The sequence below is a fragment of the Vulpes vulpes genome, chromosome 9 (genome assembly GCF_048418805.1).
Source record: "Vulpes vulpes isolate BD-2025 chromosome 9, VulVul3, whole genome shotgun sequence".
NCBI classification, from domain to species: domain Eukaryota; kingdom Metazoa; phylum Chordata; class Mammalia; order Carnivora; family Canidae; genus Vulpes; species Vulpes vulpes.
Window position 1 is genome coordinate 107,684,059 of NC_132788.1, and position 11,371 is coordinate 107,695,429.

Here is an 11,371-nt window from a genome sequence, read left to right on the forward strand (position 1 = left end):
TATTTTGAATTACGACAGAAATCTTTATTAAAATGTGTCCTTCAGTAATATGTTAGCATACATACAATATACACACATACATCTGTACACTCTTTGACACACTTCACGGATTGCCACCATCAATTTAACCAATAAATTAAAACTAAAAAAAAGGAGGGAGGGGTTGGGGGGTAGGACTAAGGGCAAAAATCTCCATGTTTTATCTGGTAAGAAACTGAAAATTTCTCAGAATTTCCCTGGGGAAGACCTGTGACCAGGGAATCTTTGAAATAAAATACATAAGTCCCCACCTCCCCAAAAAAGAATTCCAAAAGATGCAGTTACAAGTGTGCTTCTCAGAACAGGAGCATTCCTTCCACTTCATACTCTGGCTTCTGCACCTTCTGGCTTCCGCTGCGCCACCCCGGGATCCTTTTTGTTTTTTTATTTAACTAAAACAGTTGACAATTTTATTTTCACATTTCACAATACTAATGAAAATTGCCCCTCCCTTTTTTTGTCCCACTACTCCCCTGCAAAAACTATTCTCTCTTTGATAGGAGGGGGAAGCAAGTCTTCCTTGTCATGCTGTTAGAAAACACCCAGAGCCACAGCACATGATCTCCTGGTGAAGTAGAACAAGTAATATAAAATGAATATAAAGAGGTTCCTGGGATCCTTGGGTGGCGCAGCGGTTTAGCGCCTGCCTTTGGCCCAGGGCACGATCCTGGAGACCCGGGATCGAATCCCACGTCGGGCTCCTGGTGCATGGAGCCTGCTTCTCCCTCTGCCTGTGTCTCTGCCTCTCTCTCTCTCTCTCTGTGACTATCATAAATAAATTAAAAAAAATTAAAAAAAAAAGAGGTTCCTGTCTCTCCTTATCTGTCTGGTCGAGTCATTCCTGCCCGAGTGGGCACCATCATGGGACGGGCAGGAGGTCTCATCATTGGGGGCCCAGGCATCATTGGCATGTGGCCTCCCATAGGTGGCCTCATTCCAGGAGCAGGTCCCACTGGCATCATCCAGGAGGAGGAGGGCCCATCATTGGCATCATGGGAGGGCCCCCCATATGGGGGCTGGCATCATACCAGGGCGAGGAGGACCCGGGAGACTGGGGAGGGGGGATCATTGCCCCTGCAGGAGGAGGAGCCCAGAATGGAGTAGAAGGTACCTTTCCTGGTTGAAATGCAGCGGTTGTCTTGTCGACCAGGCTCTGAGCCTGCTCTCCCATCCATTTCTGAGAGGAGTCTTTCACATTCTTTGTGTTTCCTTCCACTGCAGTGTGTCTTTCTCACAGGTGGAGAGTCATGGGTGAGGTATGTGTCGCAGTAGTCACAATAAAACTTAGGCATGTTGCTCTGCAGGCCGTTGGCCACTCTGTCCCACGCCGCCCAGAAATGACGACATGAACAAGTTTTTGTGCAGAAATGTTTTCCTTCCTCCTGGGTCCTGGCTTGTGATTCTTGTGGGCATATATCTGGGGGTGGAATTGCTGGGTCATGTGGTAACCCCATGTCTGACCTTCTGTGGAGCTGCAGAACTGTGTCCCAAGGGGTTGCACCACTTATACATTCACAGCAGCCGCATACAAAGTGCTCCAACTTCTCCCTGTCCTGGTCAGCACTGTTATCATCAGTCTTTTTTTTTTTTTTTTATCATCAGTCTTTTCGATCATCCCCATCGCAGTGGGTGTGAAGCAGCGTGTTGTTATAATTTTATATTTCCCTAATGAATAATGGTGTCGAGCATTTCTTCATCTGCTTATTAGCAATGTGTATGTCTTCTTAGGAGAAATACCTATTAAAATGTGTTGCCCATTTTTCATTTTTTTGATCTTTTTATTTTATTTTTTAAATGGAAAAAGGAAAAATACTTATTTTAGAGAGAGTGATAGAACGAGCAGAGGGAGAAACAGAAGGAGAGAAGCTCAAGCAGGAGCCCCCCTGAGTGGGGAGCCTGATATGGGGCTCAATCCCAGGACCCTGAGATCATGATCTGAGTTGAAACCAAGAGTTGGACAGTCAACTTACTGAGCCATCCAGACACCCCTGTTTTGGTCTTTTAATTTTTGTTTATTTTAAACGTTTATTTATTTGAGAGACAGAAAGAGAGTATACACGCAGGGGGATCAGCAGAGGGAGAGGGAGAAGCAGGCCCCCTGCTGAGCAGGGAGCCTGATGCGGGGCTTGATCCTAGGACCCTGGGATTATATGTTTTGGTCTTTTTTATTGTTAAGTATTGTATCCTTTTTCTACGACATTTTATATATATATATATATATATATATATATATATATATATATTTTTTTTTTTTTTTTTTTTTTTTTTTGTCCACTTTATTTTGGAGTGGAGGAAACAACTTAAACTCAACCCCTAACCCTAACTCAAAGAGCCAGGGGCTCCTGGCCGGTTCAGTCAGTGGAACGAACATGTGTCTCTTGATCTCGGGGTCATGAGTTTGAAGCCCACATTGTGCGCAGACTTTGCTTAGAAAAAAAAAAAAATCAAGAAGCCAACTTCTAAACAGGATATTCTGGGAGAGAAGTTGTTGGGCGGCATGCAAATGTTAAGACTCACAAAGGGGTGAATCTTGTCCTTTGCTGTTGGAGAAGTCGGTACCCAAAGTTAGGGAAGAAGCAAAGGAGCAGGAGAGAAATGTAGGAGAAATGGCTTTTGTTCAAGACCTCTTGTGTCTCAGGAGAAAAGTCCATGCAAAGTATGAATTGGGGGAAAAGGACACAAACTTTTTCTGGCAAAGGCCAGTTGGCAACTCTTTCTGGCCTGCTGCCATGTGTCCTCTGGGCAGCTACTTGGCTCTGCCACTGCCCCTGAAATCAGTGCAGGTGGCCCTGGGGAAGGGCCTGGCACAACTTCCACCCACGGAGGCAGTGGGTTGGATTTGGCCTGTGAGCCATCCTTTGTCAGCTCCACTGTAAACCTAACTCAAACGTTTCTTTCTGGAACATTCCTGCAAGTAAACTGTTCCTCGGTCTGCACGAGTGTTTGGAAGAGAAGCCAGGAGGAAACCGTGACCCGACAGCCACCTGGGACAGGCCTGCGGGTGATGGAGCCCCCTGGAAGCCCAGCGCCGGGGAGCCTCGCCCCAGAGCACAGGCGCGGTTCAAGGCCCGGGGTGCCCCCACGAACAGCCGGGCGGGGACCCGCAGCCGCCGGTCCTCTCCTGTCAGCAGGTGCGCTGGGGGCCCCCGGGGAACGAGAGCTGGGGTCACCGCACACCCCTTGGGACAAGGGTGGGCACTGGCAGCAGCCAGAGCCCCTCTGTGTGACCCCGAGGGTCGCCTCCGGTGACCTGGGGTCCCTCTGGGCACAAGGGGGTGCAGGGGCCCCCCCTCCTCCGGAAGCGCCCCCCCCAGTGGAGGCGGATCCTGGGGCGCCCGTCCTGCTGGCACCTTGCTGCTGGCCTGGGTCACCGGTGCTCCCCTCACCAGCCAGTGCGAATGGTGTGATTCGGGGCCTGTGCTGAGAAGGAGAATTCTGCGTCCTCACAGGTGTGCCCCCGCTGCAGAGCAGACGCCCTCGCGGCCACCCGCTGCGTCCTTCCAAGCGGAGCCGCCCTTGCGCTCCGGGCAGCGTGGCCTCCGGGAACAAAGCGCCGCCCCGCCTCTCCTTGCATCTGATTGCTGCCGCGCCCCACTTCCTGGGAGACAACCTGCGGGTCCCGGGTTCCCCCCACCCCAGCACCATGCAGGCCGGAGGGTCCCAGGCACAGGCTGCACCCGGGCCCGGGGCCTGCACCTGCAGTAGCTCCCGGGCCGCTGCCCGGTGACCTCACCTTTGCACCTCCACGTGTGGGGAAAAGAAGCGTGTGCTGGCTGGCGCCATTGATTATTTATTATTTTTTTTAGATTTTATTTCAGAGAGAGAGAGAGCACACGCATGAGCAGTGGGGTGGGCAGAGGGAGGGAGAAGCAGACTCCTGGCTGAGCAAGGAGCCCCGTGCAGGGCTGGGCCCCAGGACCCCAGGACCCCAGGGCCCAGGATCTTGACCTGAGCCAAAGGCAGATGCTTAACCAACTGAGCCACCCAGGTGTCCCTTAAAATCACTTTTTAAAAAAATCGGACGTTGCAGTAGTACAGAGAGGCCTCCTGTCCCCTGTCCAGCACCCCAGGCGGTGACCGGGGACACAGCTTTAGCGCCACATCAAAACCTGGAGAGCGACGTTGCTACGAACCGAAGGCCTCGTTCAGATTTCAGCAGCTTTACCTGCACATGTGTGCGCGGGTGTGTAGGGTTCTGTGCCACTTTACCTCCCGTGTGGGTCTGTGCAGCCGCCAGCCACGTCAGGACACACACGCTCATCCCCCCAGAGGTCCCTCCTGAAGCTCCTGTTTTAAGGACGCCGCAACCCCTGGTGCATCGAGTTCGGATGAGGACTGAGTGTTCTGCATCTTTGTATGTGGGCTGGCTGGTTCCTTTCCTCTCTGTGTGGTGACTGTTTTCCACCTTAAAAAACTTATTTTTAAATGATTTTTATTATTTTTAGCGGGGAGGAGCTGCAGAGGGAGAGGGAGACAATTCTAAGCAGGCTCCATCCTTGGTGTGGAGCCCCAAGCGGGGTTCAATTCCGTGACCCCGAGATCATGATCTGAGCAGAAATCAAGAGTCGGAGGCTCAAGGGACTGAGCCACCCAGGCGGCCCTGCTTTCCACTTTAATGCCGGGTCCTGCATTGGCTCCACTCTCCCTGGGCTGAGGGCACGAGGGTGACCAGTAGTCTCATGCGTGTGTGCAGAGTTGGCTGGTCCAAAGCAATAAAGGGCATCGTGCCCCTCTCCATGTGAGACACCATCTGTTCTAATCGCCTCCCCTTGACCCATTGGGGACCCTCACCCCAAGGTTACGGGGACAACCAACACATGGCATCCAACAATGGGCAGATGAGACTCAAAGCCATTAATTCGTCATGTAGACTCACAGCCTGGGGGAGCAGACACCATAGGCCACTTGGGGGACGCACTGGGGGACAGAGTGAATCACAGGGGCTGCGGGAGGAGGGCTTTGAGTGACACGGTGGTGGCGCTGGTTCCTGGAGTGGGATGAGATTGGCTTGTGTGAATGATTCCAAGGCTTGGGGGTGGGGGACAAGCAGGAGCTGTGCCCGGTCCCTCGGGGAGGGGGCTTTGGGCTGGGGGCTTTGTTGGTGGGAACAGCGTTGGGGCCTGGGCTCCTGTTCGAGGCCGAGTGGCGTCCCCATGGGTGGTGGCCACGTTGTGCGTGTCCCTTCATTGAGCTTCAGCTCGTGACTTGCGCTGTGATGATCAGTGACGAACAACATCTATTTTTTTGTTTTGTTTTGTTTTGTTTTGTTTTGTTTTGTTTTGTTTTTTGAACAGCATCTATTTGAAGACCCTTTCCAGCTCCTGTGGGTGTGCACCTACGGGCGGGGTCCCTGGGTCACAGGGTCACGTTACCTCTAACTGCTTGAGGAACCACCCGACATTCCCACCAGCCGTGGGCAGCCGTCCCAACTTCTCCACGTCCTCACCCATGTATCTTCATGCCTTTTTATTTTCTGTCTTCTGATGCTTGGACATTTAGGGCCTCCTGACCCTGGAGGCACAGCCCATCAGGGGTCACCAATTCCAAGGCAGGAAACAGCTTGCCCGCTCTGCCCACCTTTTTTTTTTTTTTTTTTAAAGATTTTATTTATTTATTCATGAGAGACATGCAGAGAGAGAGGCAGAGACATAGGCAGAGGGAGAAATGGCTCCCTGCGAGGAGCCCGATGTGGGGCTCGATCCCAGGACCCCAGGGTCATGCCCTGAGCTGAAGGCAGACGCTTAACCACTGAGCCCCCCAGGGGCCCCAAGATTGATTTAAAAAATCTATAGGGGGATCCCTGCGTGGTTCAGCAGTCTAGCACCTGCCTGCGTCCCAGGGCACGATCCTGGAGACCCCGGATCAAGTCCCACATTGGGCTCCCCACAAGGAGCCTTCTTTTCCTCTGTCTGTGTCTCTGACTCTCTCTCAGTGTCTCTCATGAATAAATGAGTAAAATCTTAAAAAAAATTATATAAGCTGTATGCCTCACATCAGGCCTGAATTCATGACCCCAAATCAAGAGTCTCATGCTCTACCAATGGAGCCAGCAGGAGGCCTGTTTCGTTTTTTTAGAAGCACGGTCTGGATTACTTACATATTCTTCTTCTTGGGCTGCCGTCACAGGACTCCACAGGCTGGGGGGCTGGAACAGCACATTTATGTCCTCGCCGTCCCAAAGGCTGGAGGTCTGGGGTCAAGGTGTCGGCAGGATTGTTGCTTCAGAGGCCGCTCTCCTTGGTGTGAGGACGGCTGTCTTCTCCCCGCCTGCTCACTGGGCCGTCCCTCTGAGTGTGAGTGTTCTAATCTCTTCTTTTCTTTTCTAAAGATTTTATTTATTCATTTATTTTAGAGAGGGAGATGGTGAGACAGAGCACGGGTGGGGGGCAGGGAGAGGGAGAAGCAGACTCCCCAACACGGGGCTCGATCCCAGGACCCTGAGATCCTGACCTGAGCCAAAGGCAGATGCTGAACCGACTGGGCCACCCAGGCGCCCCTCTAATCTCTTCTTATAAGGACACGGGTCAGATGGGCGTAGGGCTCACCCTGTGACCTCATTGTACCTTCATTATCTTTAAAGACCTCGTCTCCAAGTACAGTCACCTTCTGAGGTCCTGGAAGTCAGGACTTTCACAAATAAATAGAAGGTGAGGGGATCCCTGGGTGGCTCAGCGGTGTGGTGCCTGCCTTTGGCCCAGGGTGCAATCCTGGAGTCCCGGGATCGAGCCCCACATCAGGCTCCCGGCATGGAGCCTGCTTCTCCCTCCTCCTGTGTCTCTGCCTCTCTCTTTCTCGCTCTATGTCTATCATAAATAAATAAATCTGTAAAAAAATTAAGTAAATAGAAGGTGAGACACAACTCATTTCCATAACACTATACTAATACTAAAGTTTATAGACCCGCACACCCCCAAAATAAAATCAATTTTGGTGTGTAATACAACATAAAACAAGAAGCCATGCAACATATGGCTTGTGTTGGATCTTGGTTAGGACAACCATCTACAAAGAACATTTTGGGGATAATTGAAGTAAATATAGACACAGACTAGATATAAAGGAATGATAATTTTGATAATGGTGAAAATGAAGGGTTCTCTATATAGATGTTTTTTGTCTAAAATAACACATTAGAAGTATTTATTTTGTATTTTTAAATTTATTATTAAATTTTTTTAAAGGGGATCCCTGGGTGGTGCAGCGGTTTAGCGCCTGCCTTTGGCCCAGGGCGCGATCCTGGAGTCCCGGGATCGAATCCCACGTCGGGCTCCCGGCATGGAGCCTGCTTCTCCCTCCTGCTGTGTCTCTGCCTCTCTCTTTCTCGCTCTATGTCTATCATGAATAAGTAAATAAATAAATCTTTAAAAAATTTTTAAAGTAATCTCTACACCCCACGTGGAGCTCAAACTCACAATCCCAAGATCAAGAGTCCCATGCCCGACTGAGCCAGTCCCAACACACTGGAAGTATTAAGGGATGCTACATTGTCTTCGGTTTTGACTTTAAAACAATTCAATGTAAGTAATAAATATGCAGCGTCAGCTCTGCTGGAGCACTTGCTTTGCGAACACCAGATGGGTCACAAGATAATTAATATGTTAGGGAGTAATTTGAGCAAAATCGCAACTCCACATCTGTTCGCCTGTGGTTTCATCCACAAGAAACACTAGGGGATGGTGGGAACCCCACACGGTCGACCAGAGCCTTGTAAGAAAACACAGATACGCACCCTACAAAGCGGCTTATCAGTGTAATTCCAGGAATACCCATTTTCTGAAATTTCAGAAGAGACAGAATTAAGCCAAACATTTAGTCACAAATAATAGCTGGTAAAGTGATGAAGAGCAAGACATAATTCAGGGTGGTGACCACCTCCAGAGGCCGGAGGTGACGAGTCAGGAGAGGGGGCACCCCAAGAGATGAACAGCATGTTCATGAATGTGGTTGCCTGGGTTTAGTCGCCTTTATTGTTTATTCCTTAAATGTCACATAGTTTTGTTTTTTTTTTTTAACTTAAAATGACTAAACTTAGCATGAGGGGGCACCTGGGTGGCTCAGGGGTTGAGCTCTGCCCTCAGCTCAGGGCGTGACCCCAAGGTCCTGGGATCAAGTCCCCCTGCTTCTCCCTCTGCCTGTGTCTCTGCCTCTCTCTGTGTCTCTCATGAATAAATAAACAAAATCCTAAAAAAATTTTTTAAAAATAAACTTAGCATGAAACATTCAGTGCATTTCCCCCCCACTGGAATACTATGTGCTTCACAATACAAATTTAAAGACTTTTTAAAGCATGAACTGTACAGTTTTCAAATATTTATTTTCCCACGTGATGTGAGCATCTCCCAATTGTTTTGAATTCAATTAGCCAACATACAGAACATCATTAGTTTCAGATGTGGAGTTCAGTAATTCATCAGCTGCATATGATACCCAGGGCTCATCACATCACATGTCCTCCTTAATGCCTAATTTTTTTAAAAAAATATTTTATTTATTTGAGAGAGAGAGCGAGTGAGCACGAGCTGGGGGAAGAGCGGAGGGGAGAGGCAGAAGCAGAGTCCCCCACGGGGCAGGGAGCCCAACATGGGGCTCGATCCCAGGACCCTGAGATCATGACCTGAGCCAAAAGCAGAATGTCAACAGACTGAGCCACCCAGACACCCCAGCTTTGATTTTATGCTGAGTTTGGAAAAGGTTCTCAAGACTTTTATGGCGGGATCCTTTGAAATTTACTGTGTATAGGTGTAAGGCCAAATCAGATCAGACCAAGAGCTTTCATTCTCCCTGTTGAAAATAAGGAAACACATTTCTCTCTCCATTTTTTCTTTTCTTTTTTTTTTTTTTAAGAGCATTTTCTTTAGAGAACTTGTGTTTATAAACCCTTTCTCTGTCCTTTGAAATGTTATATAAACCTCTATAAAAGCTAAGGAAGGCTGCCTGCTTTACCACCAGGAGTCTTTGTTGGGAGCTATCACTTCGAGATGCATCAGTTCCAAAACTACCTACTGCCATAAAGGTAAGAGAAGTTTGTTCTTTTTCTTTGCAAAAAGCCAATTGTAACTAATACGGGTGGCCACCCAGTTACTGGGTGGATGGAGGATACACGATTGTTGATTTTTGTCATGTGAGGACTGGTTAACACTCATCGTGAGAACAGGTATGTCACCACTGGCCTTGCTTGGCTGTATAAGTGGGAGAGATGTCTTTCTGCCTTTACAGTCTCCTAGAGGATGGCCTGTGACGCATGTCACATTCTGGTTTAGTGCTGATTCAGAAATTGTTTTCTCCAGGCTTTGTGAGGGGTTTTCTGGGTTGGCAGGAGGTTTTGTTTTCAATCATATTGCCCCAACAGAAAGCAATATTTGAGTAGTAGAAGTTTGGAAATAAGCCCAGAGTATAAGTAGAGAGAACTGGTTCATGAACTTCTATCATTTCACATCCCCCTTAGGAAGATTATGAAAGTCACCAATTAAAGTGAGAAGCTGTAGGATTTATTTTTAATTGAACCAAAAAAGCAAATTGTATTGCAATGTGTACACCTTGTTATTTTTTTAGAACATAGGAAATAAAACGACACAGGTAGGTGAACTTGTTCCTTTTCACACAAACACTGAGCAGATGTACAGGAAAGCAGTTGCTGAAGGACATGCTACCTAAGCCTGGCTAAAGTCTTAGATTTCTAAATCTCAAGCTGATTTTTTTAATACATGACACTCATTATTAATGCATACAAAGAAAAGATTTTTAGGTAGTTATAATTCAAAAGTGATTTATTTTTTAAAGAGTTTGTTTATTTATTTGAGAGAGCCTGAGAGCCAGAGAGATTGCAGAGGGAGAGGGAGAAGCAGACTTGCCGCTGAGCAGAGAGTATGATGTGGGGCTCAATCCCAGGACCCTGGAATCATGAACTGAGTCAAAGGCAGAGGCTTAATGGACTGAGCCCCCGGGGGGAGGCCCTCAAAAGTAATTTATTTTTAATTGAAAGTCACTTTTCTGAATAGGAAACCATTCTCAAATATATTCTTCTTGTTAAAAAAGAAACAACAACAACAACACACACACACACACACACACAAGAAACAACAGGTCCCAAATGGAGTCACTTGTGCTAAGTCACACATCAGCACATGGAGACTTGACACCTAACCTAATTGTGGATTTGGCCTCTGTGAGGAATGTGAACTTCACCAGTCAGCCTGTGATTGCCTGGTCAGCACCAGTGGGATAACCTGCTGGGTAGACCCCCCTTTCCTCAAAGGAAGGTGACCTTGCCTGCAACAATCCAGTCATTGCTAGAAACTTCCTTTTCCCATCCCCTTCTGCCTCTAAAAATGGCTGTCTCCGTTTTACCATTCCCAATCAGGGCGCAGAGCTCCTTGGAGCTCCTTTCCATCTGCTAAGATGCCATGTCGCCTGATTCATGAATCATTAAATAAAGCCAATTACAAATTCAAATTTACTGAGATGAATTTTGTTAACTCCCCCGAAACACTTATTTTTATGAAAGTAAGACCTTTTTTGCAAAACAGAGAAAATTAATTTTTATAATTATGTTTGTGAGTAAAATGGTCAGTAGCTACTGGAGGTTATGCTTCTCTATCCAAAACTGGAGGGGGGTAGGGGAGAGATTTTTGAAATGAGCAGTCATATTAACTGCTGCTCCTGGTGTATTAAGAGTTTCAGGTCCAACATAAATTTATTTCAGCTTTTATTGCTTTTAAATCAGTTAAAATAGGAATTCAATTGCCTTCAGGATATCACAGCCTTTTATATTACAAAATTCTCTAGAGATACACTCAGAAACATCTAAAAACATTTCCTTGTAGGGTGTGAAGGAAGATTGAAAATGAAGGCATCTCTAAAAGAGTCACTCAAAAGAAAGTCGGAAGGACATTGAGGAAGCAAGGTTTATGCACATCTCCTGTTTCAATTTTCGGAACACCATGAACTTTTGACTTTTGTCTTTTGCAGTGGGACCACCTCCTGGAACACATCTTCCTACTGGGGACTGAAATAGAGATAATGTAATGCCTGTTAGCGCAACAGCCAATCACGGATTAGACAGTCAGTTCAAACTCTGCCAGCACCAATCATAATTCTTTCAAAACAACTTATGTAACTGTGTATTTTTCGCCTTTATAAGCTTGCACTCCTTGCTAGCAATTTGGAGCACACTGGATTTTGACTCTGTGCCGCCCAGATCCTAATGCCTAGGACCCCAAATAAAAGCTTTTGGATGCTTTATAGTCTTGCGGCCTTGACTGTGAAGAGGACAGTGCACATCTGAGGATTCTAACACTTCACACTGCAGCTGTGCTGAGTGGGGGTCCTACAG

At 47.7% G+C, this 11,371-nt stretch overlaps 1 long non-coding RNA gene and 1 pseudogene across 3 annotated transcripts; one reads left to right on the top strand and one right to left on the bottom strand.

The window, feature by feature from the left end:
- Positions 1 to 850: 850 nt before the first annotated feature.
- Positions 851 to 1,366, bottom strand: LOC112935636 (U1 small nuclear ribonucleoprotein C-like; annotated as a pseudogene).
- Positions 1,367 to 2,882: 1,516 nt separating this feature from the next.
- On the top strand, positions 2,883 to 11,277 carry LOC140593982 (uncharacterized). 3 transcript variants are annotated; one of them, XR_011994520.1, is made up of 5 exons: positions 2,883 to 3,170; positions 6,166 to 6,332; positions 7,418 to 7,556; positions 8,960 to 9,052; positions 11,008 to 11,277. It is a non-coding gene; the product is annotated as an uncharacterized lncRNA (long non-coding RNA). The 3 variants fall into 3 exon arrangements; XR_011994521.1 differs by having other exon boundaries at positions 8,989 to 9,052; XR_011994519.1 differs by lacking the exon at positions 7,418 to 7,556 and having other exon boundaries at positions 8,989 to 9,052.
- Positions 11,278 to 11,371: the final 94 nt, after the last annotated feature.